The sequence below is a fragment of the Rhinolophus ferrumequinum genome, chromosome 12, assembly GCF_004115265.2.
Source record: "Rhinolophus ferrumequinum isolate MPI-CBG mRhiFer1 chromosome 12, mRhiFer1_v1.p, whole genome shotgun sequence".
NCBI lineage: Eukaryota > Metazoa > Chordata > Mammalia > Chiroptera > Rhinolophidae > Rhinolophus > Rhinolophus ferrumequinum.
Genome location: NC_046295.1, coordinates 74,126,627 through 74,146,406, shown reverse-complemented (window position 1 = coordinate 74,146,406; position 19,780 = coordinate 74,126,627). Strand labels below are relative to the sequence as shown.

The 19,780-nt window shown below is 49.7% G+C and overlaps 1 protein-coding gene across 1 annotated transcript in view; it reads right to left on the bottom strand.

Moving 5' to 3' along the window:
* The window catches only part of NEK6 (NIMA related kinase 6), a 77,898-nt gene extending 68,426 nt beyond the window's left edge, over positions 1-9,472 (bottom strand). Inside the window, exon 1 of the mRNA XM_033122481.1 lies at positions 9,333-9,472. The gene's annotated coding sequence lies outside the window, so the exon portion shown is untranslated. The remainder of the gene's footprint in view (positions 1-9,332) is intronic.
* Between the last annotated feature and the right edge of the window lie 10,308 nt (positions 9,473-19,780).

Below are 19,780 nucleotides of genomic sequence, written 5' to 3'. Positions count from 1 at the left end.
TCCAGTAACCCGTAGTGGGTAGGCAAAGGGGTTTTTCTGGGTAATTAAATACCTCGATTGCTAGCATTAGCACATCACAGGCACCAGATGTCCCAGAATTTTCAGCACTGTGCAATTTCAAGGCTGCTGCCCCTGACGCCCTTCAAGTATCCAGGAACTTCTCACACACCAGCGACCAAACAGCATTTTCCAAACTGCCTCTCCTGTCCCCTAATGCCACTAAAATGCTTTCACAGACCACTGCCCTTTTGAGAGTTTGGAAACTGTTTATCATGTGCCTCACCTATAGATGATTGATGTCTGAAGACTTGGGATATTATAGAAGTATGTGCAAACCAAAGTTATTAGCTTGGGGTAAAAGTATTTTCTTAGCCTGTTTTCCAAATGCCATGCTGTCACCATCAAGAGCAGGCAGCCCCCACCCTGGTCCCTGGCCTCTACACAGACAAAAATCCAGTCTTGTTTCCTCTTGGGTTAGCTGAGGAGGCTGGCATTTAAAACAAACACAAAAGGCCACTAAAATTCCTGGGGGAGACGAACAAAGGAAATGCACACCCACTGAGTCAGACACGCCAAGTCCGCACTTGAAATCCTGGTGTAACTACATCTGTTTGGACTCAGCTGGGCCTGCCAAACGCAAGGGCCGGGCTCCCTCTCCCCGGCTCCCTGTCTGTCTGCCATGTGGTGCCCAGTGGTCTACCAGCTAGGGAATCATTTTCTCTTCCAACCTAGGATTCCCCATTTCCTGGGCTGGGTGGAATCTGGGGTCCCGTTCATTTGCCACACAGCCATATCTGTGCCCAGAGGTGACTTGCAAGGGTTTAGCTCCTTCTCCTTCCCTAAGCAACCCCCCGCCCCAAAGATATGCCCTCTAGGGAAAGGAAGGGTGCTTGATAGAAAATGCAGCTTGCAGACAGGGCACTTGCTCACCCCAACCCAAAGCCACTCTGATATAGACATTCATGAGTGGTCTCTGCATTAAAGGGGCAAAAGAAGGAGACCCTTTTACTCTGGGAGGTACAAGCCCTTGTCGGCTTACGTTCCTCTTACTTGGAATAATTTAAGGATGTCTTTCTCTGAGAAACCTTCTCTGCACAGAGGAGGGTCAGTCAGGCACAGTTCAGCCCTTTGCTGCCCGATGGGAGGGGCAAAGTTTGCTAACAAATTCAGAAACTCCATACAACCATTCTCCACTTGCCTACTTAAAACTTTCCATTCATTCAATAAATCTAATTGAGCACCTACTATGAGCCAGGCACGGTGCTGGGAACTGAGGATACAGCTGTGGTCCACAGACCAAGGCTTACCCTCATGGAGTTTACGTTCCAGTCTGGGAGGCAGATAACAAACATACGTCAGGGAGGAGTTAGGGCCCTGAAGAAAAATAAAGCCAGGCCAGGGAATGGAGAGTGAAGAGGTAAGGGACTAATGTTGATAGGGTGGGTCTCTTTGGAGAAGGAACTTTTGTGGTGTCCTAAATGAAGGCTAGGAGCCAGTCATGGGAATATTGGGGGAGGCGAGAGTATGCTTGGCATATGTGAGGAAAGGTAAGGAGGCTGCCTGGCTGGAGGAGAATGAGTGAAGCGGAGACTGTTGAGACGCGAGGTTGCAGGGGTAGCAGGGGAGCTTGGGGCTGCTGTCGGAATGAACACCAAATGTCCCCCAGATCCCAGCGGGCCTCAGCAGCCTTCCGCCCACCGTCTGCCCGTTTTCTGTGGCTGAGTCCCCGGCGCCTTCTCTGAGACAAGACAAAGGCTCTGTGGCCTAGCACGGTACCTCGGCTCATGCTGTTCCCTCCAGTTATCTAGGAGGCCCTGTCCCAGGCCCCGGGCCTGGCCACCGACTCATAGTCCACACAATGGGCACTTTCAGATGGCAGCCTCTGCCCTCCGACTCTTCAGAGCAGGCCCTGGACTGCGGGCTCCTCACAGCACTCAAGCGAATGGTATTTAAGCACCATATGTCCTGGATTCTCTTGTCTCTGTTTCTCTGTCCATAAAATGGGCATATATCACAGAAATGCTCAGAGGATGAAGTGAGTTAGCCCACGTAAAGGGTTAGAATAGAATGTGACATATGGTAAATGCTGGCACAAAGGATCTATTGACGTGCTCAAAGGCTAAGGAAGTGGCAGGAAGTTACTGGCTTTACACTGCTTGGGGTATGCCCACAGCGCATGCCCCCAGTCCTGCTCCCAGCAAACCGCCACACACACACACACACACACACACACACACACATTCTGTGGGCTCTCTGCTCTTCACCCTCTCCCTCTCAGGCCTCCGGTCCTCCTGACAGACACCCGGCCTGGCAAATCAGGTCTTTGGCTCAGATATCCTTCCTTCCTGGGAGCCCTCCCACTTCCCCAGAGAGTGAGTCCCAAAAGATCCCTACTGCAAATTGTTCACAAGCACCTTCAAGGGATTCATGACACAACTTGAGTCCCCACCAGGTGGTGAGAGGCCCAGGGGCGTGGCCATTAGAGGGTCTCTGCGCCAGCTCCCAGCCAGCTCCCAGCTTAATGGCTGACCCAGAATGTGGGGAGGTGTTTCTTGAATGAATGAGTGAAAGGCAGGCCACATACCAAACCAGGCTGGGTCTATCTGGTTAACAAAATAAGAGTCCACTCGACCCACACAACACTGAATGGTCTGTATTTCTGCATCGAACATTTCACCTCCAGCCCAGGCTCAGGTGCCACGACCAGAACCTTGGCCTGAAAGTGGGCAGAGTGATCTGATTTAAGCCACAGAGCAGCCATGGGCTGCTCGGGAGACCTCAGTCTCCCCATCTGGAAAATGAGAGGCTTTCACGCTTTTATTTTTAAGCATCAGAACGTTTTCTTATAAAAATTTTCCACGTAACATAAAATTAACCACTTTAAAGTGAACTATTCAGTGGCATTTAGCACATTCACAATGTTGTGCAACTGTCATCTCTGTCTAGTTCTGACACACTTTCATCACCCCAGAAGGAGACCCTGCACCCACACATTATGCAGTTGCTCCCCATCCTCCCCTCTCCTCAGCCCGATACCCACCAACCTGCTTTCAGTCTCTATGGATTTATAGATTCTGGATATTTTCATGTAAGAACCTTTTCTTAAAATGACTCTTGTGCAAAACCTCCTCGTGTGGAACAGATGACAGGAGAAGCGCTGTGGCTGAAGGAAGGAGTAGGTCCCCCCTGAAACCTCTCAGCCTGGAACTCACATCCCTCATTCACAGCAGCTTTTCAGGGAAGGCTCTGATCCCAGGCTCTGTCTTTTCAGAATTCTAATCCTACAGTTGGAGTTCTAAGGCAAATCACCCCAAACGGTGCCCGAGAACCAAGGGCCTCGAGCCTGGTGTTAATGGCCCATTTTCCAGATGAGGAAGTGGAGGCTGGGCCCACATGAAGTGCTCGCCTGCTGGGTGACTGATGGGAATGGAGACGCTGGATGCAAAGATCTCCAGAGCCTGCTGGTGCTCTGCCCTCATCACACACACCACGGCAGGGTCTCGGGTGTGAAGAGCTGGCCACTTCCAGGGAATAAGGATCTCTCCTTACCCTCAGGGAAAACAAGCCAGCCCGAGGGAACCTCAAATGGCTTATTCCATGCCAAATACGCGTGGATTCCCTCAGGCCTCACTGTGCGTACCCTCCATGAGGACTCTGTGGAGGGACAGGGCTGCTAGCTCACTTCTGACCAAGAACTACCTGTCCCCCTGCCCCCCTCCATCTATGACAGCCGCTTCTGTCAGCACAGACGTCTAATGGGGCTGACACTGTGTAAATAATTAACACAACATCTGCCTTGCTAATAACACACTGTGGCTGGCACAGCTCTCGGGGCCTCCCGAGACCCTCCAACTCCAAGAGGACGCACCAGAAACTTATAAGGCTTCACTTCCTTCGCCTTGTGGGGGTGGGTGGAGAGGAACAAAAAAACACTGATTTCTGAACATTTTTCCAAGATGCCCAGTGTCATCTAACATTTAAATCTTGCCTCTTTCCAAATTGCTGCTGTCTCCTCCCCATCGACTCTGAGGGTCACTGATCACAGAAAAGCGTTTCCGTGGCACCTGGAGGGGGCCTCCCGACACCCCTTTCAGCCTTGTTTAGGGCCTCAGTGTGCAGGGGTACTGAGATGCTCTCGACAAGGGACAACCTTCCTGGCTGTGGGACCCTGGGCAGGTCCTTAGTAATTAGTTTCTACGTCTTTCATAAAAACTCAAGAAGGTAGCGTTAGGCATTTACAAGGTACAACCCACATGCTGTGCATTTTATACGCATTATTTCATTTAGTTCTTCCCTTAAACTTTATGAGGTCATAATATTGTCCCTGTTTTCCAGATGAGGAAACTGAGGCTCTAAGAGGTGAATGACTTGCCCACAAGTGGCGGAGCTGGGGCTCTGACATCACTCATTTTGGTCCTAAAGCTCTAGTTCTTAAAAGTGATTATGGGTGAGTGCCTTCCCCTCCCTGGGCCTCAGTTTCCGTTTTCTTCTCTGGGTTGTGAGCCAACTGAATTCCTCATCTGCAGCTTGGACTATTCAGAGCTGAAGGTAGTTTGTAAAGTAACTCCCGTTTCAAAGACTTTGGGGACAACAAGGAATAGAGAGGGCAGGCTTTGGGGACAAATTCCAACTCTGCCGCACACGTGCAGTGAGAAGGGTCTGGGGGACTCAACCCAGTAGCCTCGGCTCAGGAAGTTCTCCTTAAATGGCCCTCCTGCGCACTGGGGTCAAGCATTGCCCCTTCCCCCAGCCCAATTTTAAAGTGTGAAGGTTAAACAACTCCAGGAAAATGCAGGCACTGCAGGCTCTGAATGGCAGCTTCCCTCCCCCTTCCCTTGTCAGAATTCCTTCACACTCTGTGGAATTCCTACATAAAGCCCCTTTTTCTTTTCTATGAGGTCACCATCATGCAGATGTCTAAGAGAAAGAAAGAATGGCTCCGTGCAAATCAAGGCTGTTGGAACTGAATGCACTTCAGACCCTGGCTGGGCCACCTTTCAGTTCTGTTGGCCCCTCCTTCACCTCCCCAGACAGAGCCAGCCACTGTAGCCAGTTGGGTTTGGAGGGGTGCAGTGATCCTGCCAGTGGATGCCAAGAAGGCCTGACTAGAAGACCAGTCCTTTGCCACCAGAACAACTGAGAAGTTGTCTGTGGAAAAATCCAGAATTAGAGACAGCAGAAGAGGCTGTGTATGTGGGCCTGTTTCTACACAAGCAAGTCCTGTTAGAGGGACAGATGTCAAAATGCTAGATCACACTCCAAGTTCAAGTTCCCAACTTGAACGTCACAGGAAATTACACCACCTACCGTTCTGCCCCAATGTCAGCTCCTGTCTGGGAGTCGAGTCTGGGAAGGCTGTTGGTCTAATTCCATTTTGGCCAAAGGGAATGTGTGTATGTCACCCAGCTCCAACAGGAATGGGTGAAGCCACTGATTTTTGTCTTTTTAAACTAACGTTTTCCCAACAGGCTATCTTGTCACTACCCAAGAGTCAGAAACAGAAGATGGACAAATACCAAAAAGCCACTGAGGGTCTTTGGCCAAGCCTGGCCATCCGCCACCAGCTCTTTTCCAAGCAATTTCACAGACATTCAGAGGGTGCCCAGACCTCCCCAGATGACTCCTCTACCCCAGGAACCCTTTTGTTTCCCAGAGCTCCACATTCTGGCCGCCATCTGGGGTGATGGCCAAGAAAAGGTCCATGGCAATATGCACACTGCTTCCTAAGAATGACGTCAGGAAAAAAAAAAAGATTAAAATGTAGAAACAAGGACTATTTTTACCTCCCCAAATCACAGGCCAGACGGGAGAGAAATCCATCAATGCCAGAAATGTGGCTGAGCCTTCGCACAAGATCTATTATTTCACACCTTAAATTAACGCATCTCAAAGCAATTTGCAAATGTTCATCAATTTGCAGAACATACTCGGAAGGAAGAGAAATACCTTTTCCTTTCGACACCACAGGACACTTGCAGGGACACCACAAACTCCAAAGCGCACTGGTCTGCACACACAACATTCAAGTACAGTGTAGTATAAATCATGATATAAATGGAAATGAACTAGGGAGACAAGCGCAGGATTGAAATGGCAAGTGACAAGAAGACTACATGGAAATGATCCCGTTCAGAATTGGGAGTCAGGCCCCTTGGAGGTAATTCTCCATCATCAGGGGTCAGAAGGCTGGGCTCTTCCGGAGGGCAGTGTCCCAGCTTGCTTATTCCCCACACAAGCCCGGCGGAGGTGCCAACTATACTTAATCTCGGATGACTCACCAGGGTCCTCCATTCTCCACCTTCTTGCTTGGTCTGACCCAAGAAGAGGAAGGGAATATTCTTCTCTTTGTGACAATTGTTTTGACACTTCCCTTCTGAAACCAATCTTGGGCACTTAGAGAGGAAAGAAAAAAATGTGAACTGCAGCCCTTTCTATCTGACAGCTCTGGCCCTGGGCGTTGGTCACTGGCGCCAGAGTGACAACAGTGGACAAGGAAGGAGGGCCAGCCTTCAGACAGACCTGTCCCAGAAGGCTGGAGCCCAGCAAGGAACCCAGCCCCACGGGAATCTGGCGTGTCTTCATCCACTTGTTTTTCAGCACATGAGAAGAGAAAAGCAGGACAAAGGCAGGCCTGGTTTAAGGTTAAGAACTTCAACTCAGGATCAGAGCCGTGGGTTTGGATCCGGACTGTCATTTGCCGGTTTATGACCCTGCCCAAGTTACTTAATCGCCTGGAGTCTTCATCTTTCTCTCTGTAAGATCAGGATAACAATCCTGAACCTTAGCCCTGGACCAGACACGGTACATACACGTATACAGTGACTGTCACTTTCCAGGTTCTTTGGGAAGACTGAGCTCTACCCAGTCAAGTCTTGGTTCAAATCGCATATTAGCACATGATCTTCAGCACATTATTTAATCTCTTTGTGACCCAGTTTCCTCATCTGTAGAAGAGCACCATGAGAGTTCCCATTTCTTGGTGTTGGTGAGTGGATTGAGTGAAATAAGGTACTAAACATACCCTGGCTGGCACATGCTGTACCCTCAATAAATGGTGGCGGTTAGTTGTACTAGTAACACTAGTTATGTTACTTTCATCTCTCTGAGCCTCAGTTTTCTCATCTGTAAAGTGGAATGATAATAACCACCTAGCTCGCAGTGAAAATTAAATGAATGGATATGTGTTAAAGCACTCAGCACCCAGTCTGTGCTCCTTTGAAGGCAAATAAATGTCACACATCTGGTGTAATGGAAAGAGGACGGGCTCAAAGTCAGACAGGATTCTGCCTCCACTTCCTTCAGCAGTCCCAGGCCACAGGATTGACCTCTCTGAGCCTCAGTTTCCTTGTGCGTATAAACCCAAAAGCCATTCTCCGCAGCATGACTATTGGGATTATGGATACACAGGGGATGCTGCATAAATGTGACTTCCTTTCTCTGTTCCCTGCTTCTTCCTCGCTCCTAGCCACTAAAAGTGCCACCTGGCAAAGCCAGGAGCTCTGTTTCTTGAAACCTGAACAGTCCTAAACCTAGATGGACCTAGGCCATTGCTTCAGTCTGAGGTTTTAGTTTGTGGAGATAGAAACTACTTTTTAGTCATTTCCGAAGCAGACAGGACGGCAGGGGCTGACAAACCACAGGGACCATTTTAAATCCTCGGCCTTTCTTCTGGGAAGTTAGGCAAGAACCTTCCCAAATGTTTGCCCGTGGGGCTCTCTGCCAGGGAGTGACTCATCCACAGCTCCCCACAGGCATATTTTATTTGGGGGTGGGGGATCAAGGGAGGGCCTGGCCCTGATGGGGGAAGGGCAGGCAGCATTTCCAGCAAACCCAGAAGGTGTTTTTTTCATTTTTTAGGACAAAAAAGAATAAGAATGTGGGTCTTTTTTGTTTCCTTCCAGGTTTTGTTTGCTGAAAGAAGACGTCCAAAGTTCACTCAGTAAGCTGTTGCGCTGGAAACAGTCACTTCCAGCCGGCTCTGCATCCCTTTCAATGAAATTCTTCTTCCATTAACGCCGTGGTTTTTAACTGTGCCTTCAAGGTTCCTCTGTGCTCACACGGTGCTCCTAAGACGACATTTTTCCCTCAGAAAGTCAGGCTAAATTTTGACAATTCAGGGGAACTAGGGAGACCCAGAGTTTCTAAAGTTTGTCTTAAAGCAATTAAGACTTTCGACGGCACAGATTTTCAACATTTATAAAGCACAAAAAAACTGTCAGTCAAAACTGTGAGGACAGACCTTGGAAGACAGTGTCTCAAGCCTGCTGTGATCAATTTGTTAGTGTGTTGGGGACTCGTGGGGGCCCAGGCCCAATACAAATAAATCAGATGAATAGCTATCTACTTAGCAAGGTAAGCAGAGAGAGACTCCCAGACACACAGACAAGTGTCCCCATACCCTTAGTCTCTCCAGGCCCCCCCACCCCAGGCCAAGAGAAAAGGTTAAAATTAGCCAGGGCGAGAGAGGAGCAAAAACAGAGTCAGGGGACCCAGAAGGGTATGTAGGGAGAACAGAACACAAGTCCTCTAGTGTCAGGCCCACCACAGCCTGGGTCGTCTGTTTGTCTTGGAGCCCCAGAGAGGGTCCTGCCAATAGCCCTGCTAAGTTGTGGCTCTGAGGCTGAGCCCTCTGCCAGATCCAACCAGACTCTGCAGGTCTAACCTCGGGCCCCTTATTTATCAAACAAGGCCGGGCACCCACTGGGGAGCCACACCAGGCCTGGTTCTCTCCATGGGCTCCAATAAACATAATTCGCGTACTCCTGTGCACTAATCACAAGCTCATATCCACACATGTACACTTTTGTCCTCACAGGTTCATGAATGCACACACAAATCACTTATGAAAAGTCACGCATGTGTACTCCCTGAATCCACAGACTCAGTCACAAAAATGAGAGCTCAGATGAAGTGCTGGGCACACTCCTTGGCACATAGTAAACACCCAATAAATGGATAAATGGGAGCCATGCCCATTTCCCCCACTCATTCTCTCCAAACCACACAACCTGGCACTCCAATGTGCACACGCACCAACTCCGCCACAAGCACATACACACACTCCTGCGAACACTGCCTGAGGGACAGATGGGTACACCAACCACGCACGCTCGGACACACGGCCGCGGACACACTCAGACTTGCACTTTACACGCGGCCCGACCTCAGGCGTACACACCTTCCTGCTCTACCCCGCCGAGCCTCGGGATCGCGCGTGCGAGCATGCGCGCCCCCCTCGGCTCGAGTGTGGGTGACGGCCCCACGGCCCGGCCCCCGCCCCTTGCTCGGGCCAAGGGCCCGATCCAGCTCAGCCCCGGCTCCAGGCCACTCACCGGCGCGCGGCGGACTCGGCTGCAGGCGGGGGGACCCGCGCACGGGACGGCGGGCGGCCGGTCGGATCGGTGGGTCCCACAAGAGTTGGCGGCGCCGCAGCCGCACGCTCGCCCGCTCGGTTCCGCCGCCTGCGCGGGCCCGCGCGCGCGCGCTCCCGCCCCTCCCCGCCGCGGGGCCGCGCCGCCCCCTGCGCTCGTGCGCGCTGCCGCCACGCAGGCTGGGGGGCGTCCCGGCTGCTCCCTCACCACGCCCGATCCTTCAACTCCCCCAAGCCTTTTGGATGGCAAGTGACCCGCTCAGCTCAGGCTTTTCTCCCATTTCAAAGATAGGGACACTGAGGCCCAAACTCACACAGCGGGTCAGGCCCAGCATTTCCGCCTCTTCTCGGGCTCCAGACACTTAGGCTTAGGGTCTGCAGTCAGCCATCCCCATGGACCCCCTCCCACTCATTCTTGGGTACCCCTCACCTAACATTGCTCCCACCGTAGCCTGAAATTGGCGAAACGCGCTTAATTTGCGCCTGCTGAATGCGGGGCTCCAAGGGTATCTAGATGTGGTGAGGGCGCTGCTCCCTGCCTTCCAAGGGCCAGCACTTCTCATCTGGAACTCCCCACTTCCTGTGGACCCCAAGACCAGAAAGAGACTATGTGCAGAAGTTTCTGGAAGAAATAGGACTCTCCTAATAAATGCTTAACATCTCCTCTAAGGAGACAGTCTCCATGGGGGACCAAAGGCAGCAACTTAGTTCCCTGCTTCACTTCCTCAGGGGCAGCTCCTGGCTGGTACAGTTCCTGTTTCCACACTTGCTGCTTCTCCATATACAAAACTGTGCTGTGTCTCCCAGGAGGGTGGGAACCAGGGACTGACACTGACTGCCTGCCAGCTGCCCAGCTTGGGCACGGGGGGATGCCTGCTGGGCCTTGTTTGCCCAGTGAGTGAACTAGCTTCAACTGGCTATGATCTATAATGATGACAACAGCTGAGCACCCACTGTATGCCAGACTTGAGTCTGCACGCTCTGCCAGCCTTGTGGTGTTCTGTCCTACAGCCATTCTATGAAGGAGGCATTATGCTATTTTTGTGCCCATTTTACAGATGGGGTAAATGAGGCTTGGAACTGAAGCTTAGAAAGGAAATTCAAAGCCACCCAACTGGTAAATGATTAAGCTAGGAGCTGGACCACAGATGGTCAAATTTCAGTGCCTTTGCCTAGACAGTCCCAACCTCATGAATAGCATAGCTCTGGGCTGCTGGTATAAGAAGGGGTAGACCAGACAGCAGCTGGTCCAGAGGAGCCAGCCCAATCCCAGCCCTTCCACTAACTAACAGGAATGAAATGGATCGTTCTGTAAATTGGTTAGCCATTTAGTTAGGGACCTGTTTACAACCTCACCTCATACGATACACCGTACACTAAATGTCAAATATACTGCAGAGTTAACTATAAGAAACAAATACTACAAAAAATAACAGAAAGAGCTAGAAGGGATGAGACAGTGTGTTGCCGTGTTACTAGCGGTCAGTGATATCTACTATATTCATGCAGCAAACATCAGTTTATTCAGGTGAATGATCACCTGAGCACCTTCTACGGGTCTGTAACTATTCTAGGCACTGGGATACAGTTGTCGTGAACAAAATATATCTTCAGTCTGGAGGTGGGTTGTATAAGGGTGAAATTCAGGGAATCAATAACGTAGTTAGACTTAGCTCATTTGCAGTTTAACTCACCAGTAAGCTCGTTATCTAGCTACCTGTAATTAGACTTAGTTTGTTTGTAGTTAGATCCATCCTGATATTCATCTGTTTTTTTTTTTTATTTCTCCCCTCACTGATTAATTGAAGAACTCTGTTTGTTCCCTTTCTCAAGGCTACCCATACCTCGTTAATTAACAACATCCTAACCTGAAAAGAGCAATTTCTTAATCCTCAGGCGCCCGGACACCGGAATCCAATTTATAACTCCCTTGCAGTTTTTACTGGTGACGCACAGTCCCAGGCCGCGGTGCCCGAGGCCAAGTCCAGAGTCCGAAGATAACATCGTCTTCAAAACAGACCAGACCCCAGGAAGCCATGTCAGCTCTCAAACCTGCCTGACCTACTCCCCCTTTCTTACATAAGAAAAAGCTAACCTGAAGTTAGTGCAGCTGTCCTTATCAGACTCTGCCCCCACCCCCCGTGCACCCCGCCCCTACTCCCCTTGCCCCCATCCCTGCCAGCGTTTCTCTACCCGCGGCAGCCATCATCTTTAGACAGTGCCGTGGGCATTCTCTCTGCCCGACCTTTAATAAAACCTTTCTTCGCTCTCCCACTTTGTAGAGCCTTGCATGGATGCTTTCACCTTCTGCAAACGACCAGGGGTTAATTCCACGCCAGAACAGTTTGGGGGTTGGTGGTGGAGAAAAATATCTGGCATTTGAGGATAAGTTTGGTGGAGAAAATTAAGCAGGGAAGGAGTAGAGGGTGCTTGAGAGAAGGCCTCCCAGATGAAGCGACATTTGAGCAGAGGCCTGTATGAGAGAGTAGGGGAAGTGACTGGAGGCCTTCTGTGTGTAGGACAGGTCGCATGCTCCCAGAGCCATCATGGCGCATGACCTACAGAGCAAGAACCTGAAACTCCCCTTTGAAGGAAACGTTGGGAGCAGCACCAGACCTTTGGGACAAGAAGCACTGGAGCCCCTGCACATAGTTTCTGTGAGGAACTCCTAAGGTCCTCATTTTCCAGTTAGGAAACTGAGGCTCAGAGAGGTCAAGCAACATGCCCCAGTTCACACAGCCAGCCACAGTCAGCAGAGATGGGTCTGGCTGCATGCCAGCTGATGGCTGCTGCTGAGTGTGAGGGGAATAATGAAGTCCTGTCCACCCTGCTTTCCTCCCTTTCGGACTACAATTCATGAACAGGCAGGGTTGGGACATTTGCTGTAAGCTGCTAGAGACAGGAGGGTTCAACAGCAGGACTTGGGGGGAGGAGAAAAGTCTTCTCCACCCCATTTTCCTGGCTTTCTTCCTCCCTGCCCCTACTCTTTTTCCTGTGGCCTGGTCCCAGCCCCTGGTGACATGCTGGGAAAAAGCATATTAAATTCCACCCAGAGACCCTCCAAATTCCCCACGTTGCCCCCACGACCCTGGCTGGGGCAACGGGTGGAGGGAAAAGGTTCAGAGCAACCAGAGCCCCACTCAACTTTTGTTTTTAACTCAAAGGATTTTTTAGCGAGTCCCCAAATGAGTCACCGTGAAGAGGTGCTTTGCAAAATGACTCCCAGAATTAGAATCACCATTTCCCTGTGCATGGTGCCTGACGCTCTTCCTCCCACAGTGGCATTTATGAATCTGATCTGGGAGAAAGGCTCTCTCTGCTCATCCCTAAGAGTTTCAGGATTAAGCCTGTGTCATTTCATCATTTCTCTGCATTAGAGGAAGAGAAACCACTCTTACTGGGTGCTTTCTCCGTGCCCATCTCTCAGTGAGAGATTTCATTCTCACCGTGTCCCTCGAGAGGGGGTCGTGATTTCTGTTTTACACATGAAGGAGCTGAGGCTCAGAGAAATAAAGTGGTTTGAACATAGCCAGGATTTGAATCTGGGTTTACCCAAAGCCTATGTTATTGTCAGTATTTTAGGGGAAGGGGTTAGGGAGGAGAAGGTTGGGCGTGAAGTTCTAGAATCCCACCACATTCCTTTGAAGGTCCTTTGTCCAAAATGTCATCCTGCCAGCTTTCTGGTGATGGGTACTTTAGTGGGAGGATAATCTTGGTTTTCTCAGGAAGCCTCTTTTGTGCTTGTCGTCTGACTGTGAATATTAAGAGCACCCCTTTTCACTCCAAAAGTGTCTTGATTTGGGTAATCAATTTTAGGGTCACCCGGGTTGTTTGCAAAGGTCACTGCATTGAGGGACTCAGATTTTACATTATATCCAATATGAAACGGAAGCCTCTTGTCTTTTGGTCTTTCTCCACATCCTGATGGCTGTGCATCCGAACAAGAACTTTCACAAGAGTTTATGGGGCTTTGCAGGAGCAGCAAACCCAGCTTGCTGCGCTCAGGACTCCCTCCCACCCCAGCTCTGCCATTCACTCCCTGTGTGACCCTGGGCCAGTTTCCCGACTGGTAAATCGGAATGAGTCTCCCAAAGACCGGTAGACCTTGACCTTCTAGGATTTTCCCATTGCTCAGTGCATGCTGGGAAATCAACTGAGCATTTTGGTAAGGACAGGGAAAGCAAAAAGCATCAGTCCCCTCCATGCCATCACAGGGTTCATTGTTTAAAACAGCCAACCTCCTTTTTAGCTATTTTGCTTTTTAAAAATATTTATTTAATTTATTTTTTAAAAAGATAATACTTCCCCACAATTCAAAAATTAAAAGGTGCGGAAGGGTACAAGGTGAAAAGTTTCCTTTCCACCCCCAGCCCCCAGCTACCTTCTTCTTTTCCACGGAGGGAACCGGTGTTGCCAGACATTCTGCATCCAGACACTATTCTATGTGGATGTGTACATACGTATGTATATATGTGCATGTGTGTATTTTTTTTTTCCTTTCTCATTTTTCACAATTTGGGACAAAGATACTGGACCCATCAGATGCCTCCTTAAATCATATTTTAGACAAATTGGTTAACCTCTCCATGCATTGATTTTCTCGTCTGCATACATTCTCACTGGGGACACTGATGCCCATATCACAGAGCGATGCCTGGACTACATAAGTGCAGAACTCAGTGCCTGACTGAGGTGATCTATCTGCTCATTTATTTATTCACCTGGCCAGTTATCGCTTCATTCCCAGCCAGTCCACACTGCTGCACACCTTATGTTTTCTTCCCTTCTTGGAGATCGCTTCCTATCACTCCATACAGAGATACTTCCTTTTCTATGACTGTATTGTATTCCAAAATATTTGCATGAAATCCATGTTTAGCAAGCAGCTGCTCTGTAAGCTGTTCTAAGCACTATGGGAAATAACAGAAGTTTCAGCCATGGCTCTGCCCTGAAGGACAAGAAAAAGAGAAAACACTGGACAGACAAGGAAGAACAATTTATCCAACGGCTCCCAAATTCATTTGTGAGGTTTGACTTTGGAACTAATATATACATATATATTCATATACATATATATAATATATATTCATATATATATATATTCATAATATATACATATATATTCATCTCTGGGTACCTGTAGGGTTGTTGAAAGAGCCCAGACGTAGTTTCTTTGAGACTCGAAAACTCAGCTGTGCAAGTTCAGGCAATCTACTTCTTCATTCTGGGCCTCAGTTTGCTCATCTGTAAAATGAGGGCAGTCACAGGATTGCGGTCGTCACAGGAGCTTGTGTTCCTGAAAACACTTAATGAAAAGTTAAACACTATGCTCCAGGGCTGGAAGGTCTAGGGAGCTAAGATGTGGCTCTAAATAAGCAACAGTAGGTTAAGTGCAGGGTGTCACGCCTCTTCCTGCCCAGAGGGAAGCCATCTGTAAGCTTTTCATGCTTTACCTGCTATGCAGTTATCTCCTCCCACCTTTGGCAGTGACAGTCACCAACTCTGAGTGTGCCAGAGGCTTGACATGGTAGACCCCACACCCAGGAGGCCCTGGAATGTGGAAGTGATGCAAGTTAACCATTTTAAATTAAGGCAGGGAGGGCTTTGGGGGATTATCATTCCAACCCTCACTTTACAGATGCAGCCAGCAAGAGTCAGAGATGCCCGAGGTGAGGTCCCCACATCCCACCTCCCACCACCACCCTCCGATACTTGCCGTTTCAAAAAACAGATTCAAATCTTACTGACTCGTAATGAGCACCAACAACTTCCTTTCACATACCTTCTCTTGACTGATTATCGCCACTCCAACGGTAGTGACAGCGGCTCATTTTGCAGATGAGGAAACTGGGACCCAGAGACTGTGGATATGAAAACAACAAAGGACTTGGTGCTGTCAGTCTCCCCACGAACACTCACAACCATCATGCTCCCACGGAAGAGGCGGCCTTAGTGGCTGCTCAGAGGCATCAGACGTGACAAGGGGGACTGTGGAAATGTTATTTTGGCCTGTGAAGGAGGTTCACCACAGGGCCCTGCGACTTGGGCCCTGGTTTGCTTTCCGGACTCCTGTTCTCTCCTAATATTGAGCTAACTGAGACTTCTTCTCTCCCCTTCCCTGGGGCAGAGGTTGTGATGGATTCACCTGGGCCTGTGCATCTGCCCGGAGCCTGGCACAGGGAAGACACAAGATTCCCAGTGAGACCGGAGGTCTCTGCCTGCCCAGGGCTGTCCTGCATTATGCCTGCTGTCCCAGCATCGTTGACAATGCTGTCCCCTTTCACTCTTGAAAGTGTTCTGAATTGGACAATAAATTATATGGTCACCTGGTTATTCATGTCAAATGAAGCGATAACTGGCCAGGTGAATAAATAAATGAGCAGAGAGATCACCTCAGTCGGGCACTGAGTTCTGCACTTATATAGTCCAGGCATCGCTCTGTGATGTGGGCATCAGTGTCCCCAGTGAGAATGTTTACAGACGAGAAAATCAATGCATGGAGAGGTTAACCAATTTGCCTAAAACACGATGTAAGGAGCCATCTGATGGGTCCAGTATCTGTGTTCCAACTCACTCCGCTTTGAACCGAGTCAGTAGGGTCCCACACTGGCCGTATTTATTTCTCAGGGGTCCAGGCATCCCCTTGGCTTTGGGGAAGAATGTGAGGGAGCCAAAGCGCTCTTCCAGAAACTGCTGGAGTGTGTGGCTAAGGTGAGTCTCCTCTGGGCCTGAGGCCTCCCCTGCATGACCAGAGGGGCTGGCTGCTCTCAGAGCAGATGGAGGCAGGGATTCCCCTGGATGTAGGGCCAGTGATACCATCCATCCATCAACCCCAGGTCCCAAACGTGAGGGCAGTGTTCTGAATAAGGGCATTTGGTTGTTGGGTTTCTCAGCCCTACCACTGGTGTTTTGGGAATGGGGGTGATGTTCCCAGGCATCAGGACTTCCTAGGCTTGTCTTGGGGGCGAGGGGAGAAGGAACTAGATAGAGACTGGCTCAAGAGGAATGAAAGCAAGGAGGAAGAGGGCAGGACGTGGGATCAGAGAAAGTTTGATTAGGTTTTCTTTGAGAAGGGGCTTGCCACAACTAATAGAATATTGAATGTAATAAATTGTAATTAAAAATGTAAAAAAAAAAAGGGGGAGAAGGGGCTTGCCAGGGTCTGGGCACTGCCACTCCCTGCCCACAGCCTCAAACCTGCCCTCTGTTCCCGGAATGGGAGCAACGAGGGGCTAACCCATCATTGGGAAAGAAAATCCATTTTCCCTTATTCAATGATATTCTGTGGGTCCTGCTTTTTGAGGGTGATTCTCCCAAGGCAGGGTTCACAGGTAGAGGTGCACACCAGAGGCAGTGAGTGGGGGTGGGGTGTCCAGAACCCCTGAAGGAGGCATGTGTGGGTGCTGCTTGGCTTAAAGATCTCAGGCTTTGGGCTCTGAACCAAGTTGCTCAGGCAGCCCCTTGGCATAAGCAGCCATCTTGACCTCACACGTTCTGCCTGAAGCTAGTTGCCAAATACCACACCCATACTCTGTAGTCGACCCCCCACAGCAGGGCTGAGGCCAAGGGACTTGGCAGGAACCCAGTCTTGGAGCTAATCAAACCAGATTTCAAAGCCACCTTTTAGCAGGGAGGCCTTGAATGAGTCACCTCACCAACCAGAGCCTCAGTTTCCTCATTGGGAAATCCAAGGTGATAACATCTTTCTCAATAGGTTACAATTAAGGGAAGATACCAAGCCAGAACCTACTGAAAATAATATTAATACTAACACTTGTTTGTCAGCCTCATAACCTAGCACTTTGCATTTTACACGTCATTTCATTTAATCACCCCAACAAGCCTATGAGGTGGGTGCCAGTGTTATCTCCCTTTAAAGATACCCATAGAGCTGAATGTTTGCCTCAGTTTCCCGGTCTGACATAAAAGCTCAGAGAGGTAAAGTGACTTGCCCAAGGTCACACAGCTGGGAAATGGTGAAGCTGCAATTTATAATAGATATGCAGATGCATTTAGCTGGCACAGCCAGCCCCAGCGTCTCAATTATAAAATAAGCATAATGATACCATGAGTCACTTCCTACTGCTGGCAAATCCCACACTATTGGCTTTTATTTAAAAAAAATAAAAATCCCCGATTTGTAGTGTTTGCCAATTTCCATAGTGTAAAGTACTCCCACCAGGGCTGATTTAGTGCTACCAACAACTGCCTTGCAATTCCCAAATGTTTAACCACCAGCGCTTAACAATCAGCTCGCGCCTGCCAGTGCAAGCCAGCCCTAGCCCATCACTCACTGGTCCCACCCCTCCCCCTCCCCGGGCCCAGTAAAGGGGTGGTGGCCCTGGTCTCAGTGCTTTAAGATTCAGTTTTCCCTTGCTAGGGAAGAAGGAAGGCAGCCAGCCTGTACTGAGTACCTACTGTGTGCTAGAACTATGCCACTGCCTCCAAACCTAGGACCTCTTTTAATCTTTACAACACTTCAATGAAGGTGTTATGATCCCCATTTAATAGGTGAGAAAACTGAGGTGCAAAAAGGTAACAGCCACTAGCCAAGGTCACCCAGAAAGGATATGGCAGAGTCAGGATTCCAGTCCAGTCTGCCTGACTAGACTTTGGCCACTAAAGCAGGCTGTGTCTTAGGGGCCCTGGGTCTGACACGGCAAGTCATGGCTCCTTTCTGCACCTCAGTTTCCTCGTCTGTAAGAAGGAATGGAACAAATCAATTTCTAACACTCCTTTCAGGACGAAATGAGTCACAATTTTAAGATTCTAAAAGCATAGTGGGGTGGGGGTGGGAGCTTACTTACATCAACGGAATGAACAAATCCTTGAAAGGAAGAATTTCGCAACTTAACCAGGGAGAGGTGTGCACGAAAGGCATATTTCCAACTGTACATGGACTTGGAAGCAGTGCAGTGCTGTAGAACCAATCTGCATTTGAACCTCAGCCCCTCCACTTCCTGGCTGTGTGACCCTGGGCTAGTAGCTTCACCTCTCTGGTTGTTTTTGGTCCTGCTAGTAGTCTGCCCTATTGTCTGGAAGACTAAAGGGGCAGTGAAGGGTCCCCGAAGTGACAGGGGTCCCTCCTCTACCTTTCCAAATTACCATGACTCCTTTCCTTCTCTAGCCCCCATCTCCCCAAGTGGATTTAGCAAAAGCCAACACTCTGCTCCCTGGTCTGGGAGACTAGAGCAGCTGAAAGAGGAGAGGAAGGCCTGAAGTTTCTGTTTGCAGCGAAGGCAGAAGCCAAGCCCCACCCCTGCTCCCCCACCAGTCTGGGCCCACTTCCCTCAGCCCTGCACCGAACAACGAACGTAGTTGGCTGGTTGGTCTTCTCAGGTTTCTGAAAGCCTGTGTTCCCAGAGGAGGTATTAAGGATGGAGGAATGCAGACCCGGGTGTGACGGGTTGGGGAGGCTGTGCAGAGAAGCTGTCTGGGGGAGAGCCCCCCTCCACCCCACCAGCTGTGTCCCAGCCCAGCCCCCACTGGAGAGGAAGAGAAAGGAAGCGAAAAGGAAACCAATCCAGCAGGCTCTAAGAGGAACTCCTGGGCTCTAGGTTAAGAATTCTTGTGTGCAGAAGGGGATGGGGAGTCAGGGGGCTCAGACCATTTGGGGAGTGTGAAAAAAGTTGGTTAGTTTGGGGGCTCGAAACAACCATGGACAGGGTCCCAGTGCAAAGGCAATGGTTGGTAAACATGGATATTTACTGAGCAACTACTGTATTCTAAGCAGCAGAAAGCCTCCTTACCTGAATCTCCTGCAATAACTGGGCCTTCCTTCTCCTGGCCCCCAAGGCCAGTCTCAGCAAGGAGTCACATCCAAGAAACAAATGAAGCCACCAATTAGCAAGCAAATGCATGAGATTAAAAAAAAAAAATTACCCAACCCAAATCCAGTTCCCAAACTGCTGCAAAGTAAAGCAGCTCTCTCTACCGGAGTTCTTTGGGGACGCTGGAGAGGGGCCCTAAACCAATCAGGGCGTCCTGCTGAAGAACTTTCTAGAGCCAGCTTCCTTGCAACATCGCACCCTCTCGCAGGGTTGCTTCGCACAGGGTGCCTACACATCTTTCCTGGCCTCTGTCTCTCCTTGGTTTCTGCATCTCCTGTCATCACCAGAGTGTCAGAGACTCCAGTTTCCTCAAGACAGCCATGGTTTACGGCTGGTTATTACTAATTGCACCCCAATTTGTCCTCAAACATGTCCTGGGGGAAAAGTAAATGAGATGGCTTTCCTCCTCACTCCCCTCCGAGCTCCAGCATCTGAGCAGGCTCCAGCATCCTGCAGCTGAGCAGGCTTGCCTGGAAAAGAGACCCTTAGAAGGCCAGGGAGGGGCAAGCCTCTTCTGCTCCCACTTCTATTGTCTTGTCTCCAGAACCCCAGAGTTTTCTCAGTTATTCCATGTAATATT